This window comes from Pteropus vampyrus, unplaced genomic scaffold, assembly GCF_000151845.1.
Source record: "Pteropus vampyrus isolate Shadow unplaced genomic scaffold, Pvam_2.0 Scaffold4, whole genome shotgun sequence".
Classification (NCBI taxonomy): domain Eukaryota; kingdom Metazoa; phylum Chordata; class Mammalia; order Chiroptera; family Pteropodidae; genus Pteropus; species Pteropus vampyrus.
In genome coordinates this window covers 17,902,140-17,904,096 of record NW_011888785.1, presented here as the reverse complement: position 1 = coordinate 17,904,096, position 1,957 = coordinate 17,902,140, and the positions used below count along the sequence as shown (strand labels likewise).

At 37.9% G+C, this 1,957-nt stretch overlaps 1 pseudogene; it reads left to right on the top strand.

Annotated features, from left to right (window-relative positions):
• The first annotated feature begins 911 nt into the window (after positions 1–911).
• Positions 912–1,030, top strand: LOC111742892 (annotated as a pseudogene).
• Positions 1,031–1,957: the final 927 nt, after the last annotated feature.

Genomic DNA, 1,957 nt, shown 5'->3' with positions numbered 1-1,957 from the left:
ATTACAAATAACTGTAATCTTCAAAAGTGTCACGGTCACAAAAGCTGAGGAAAGACTGAGGGTCTGTTCAAAATCAAAATAAACTAAAAAGAAATGATTTTTAGATGCATCGTATGATTCTGGAATTGATCTTTTATAAAAGACATTATTGGGGTAATAAAACCTGAATGATATCTGTGCTTTAAATGGCAATAATGTACCAATGGTTATTTCTTGGTTATAATGGCTATATTGCAGTTACATAGGGGACTGTAGTGTTTGTAGAAAAGACACTAATATATTCAGGTCAGCAACAGATTCTCAAATAGAATCAGGGGGAAAGTCTTTGTAATACACTTGTGAGTTTTCTGTAGGCTTGTTATAGTCATATATCCATGACTATCAAAAGCAAATCTTATGGTTAGTAAGAAGCCACAAAAAGAAACTTGCTTGTGCTAATAACTTTTCTTATGTCTGTTTTTAATTAAAATTATGAATGAAAATACTACAGAATTATATACAGTGAAAAGTAAGTCCCTCTCACATCTCTCCTACTTCCCAATCCACATTCCCAGAATAGACTCTTAATAGTTTGGAAAGTATTCTTTCTGGGCTTTTGCTATGTATTTGGTAGTATGAGAATGACAGTATAATGAACAGTTAGATCATACCAAGCAGTCAGCTAGACTGAGTTCAAATCTGTTGCTTAGCAGTTCTGCAAACCTGAGTATGTCACTTAACTTCTTGAAGTAGTTTCTTCATTTCTACAATTGTTTCTACCTAACAGGTTGGTTATAAAGATTAAATGATACATTTGGAAACCCTAGAATTGTGCTTAGCTATAACTATCTTGCCTGGCTCTTACATAGAAACGTATATCTAGTTTTACACACACCCATGCTATCACAATGTCTTTTAAATGTGTAATTTTTGTCTATGGCCATGCTACCCTGAACAAGCCTGATCCCGTCTGATCTTGGAAGCTAAGCAGGGTCAATCCTGGTTAGTACTTGGATGGGAGACCACCTAGGAAGACCAGGTGCTGTAAGCGTAAAAAATAAAAAAACAAGGGATTGTAAGCTGACAAGGTCCTTGCAATCTGTGAGGTTTGCCTTGCCTAACAAAAAAATAAAAATGTGTGATTTTTTCCCCACAATGAGCATTTGACATTGTTTTTCTGATTTCAATAAAAATTATAATTCTCTTTACTAAAAGTATCAAACATATCTTTTCATCTATAATTACAAATGAGAGCTGATTAGATTATCACACTCAGTTAAAAAATTCTATAACTTTCCTAGTCATCCATATTTTTCCAGGGACACAAAGGGTTTTCAGTATACAGCAGCCTCATTCAAAATTGTGTCTGAGGCAACACCAAGATATTTGACGATTTGAGATCACAACTTCCCTGTCAGTGTCTGGCCATAGACGACAGCCCACATGTTCAGAAGTCGGAAGTGGTAACGGGAGACCCAAGTTTAGCAGCAGAGATCAGAAAGACAAGGACAGGCAGTCCTTGAGTCTGCAGGTTTATGGTAGTGGCTGAGCAGAGGATCAACTACCCAAGAAGAATCAGAAACGAAGTATGAGAGTGGGTGCTTGTTATACCAGCAGTCACTGAAGCACAAAGAAGCCTGGCAGAGCTAGCAGGAACATGTGAATATCAAAGGCCTAGGATCAAATGCAGCAGGACTCAGGGATTCAGCAATTACAAAGCCAAAACTCAGACTGGGAGAGTGGGCCACAAAAATAAGGAGACACAGCAGCAGCAAAAAATTTAGCCTCCCGATACTGTGCCACATCTCTGCCTCATTTCAGAACATTTTCTATGAAGGCAAAACCAAGTCTCAGCTCGTATGACCTGTGTTGCAAAAGAAAATGGCCACACTCACTTGGACTTTAAATAGGAGGGATCAGGTCTTGACAGCAGTAAGCCTAGAGCATGTTATCAAAGACGGCACTTGGGCTGATTTTC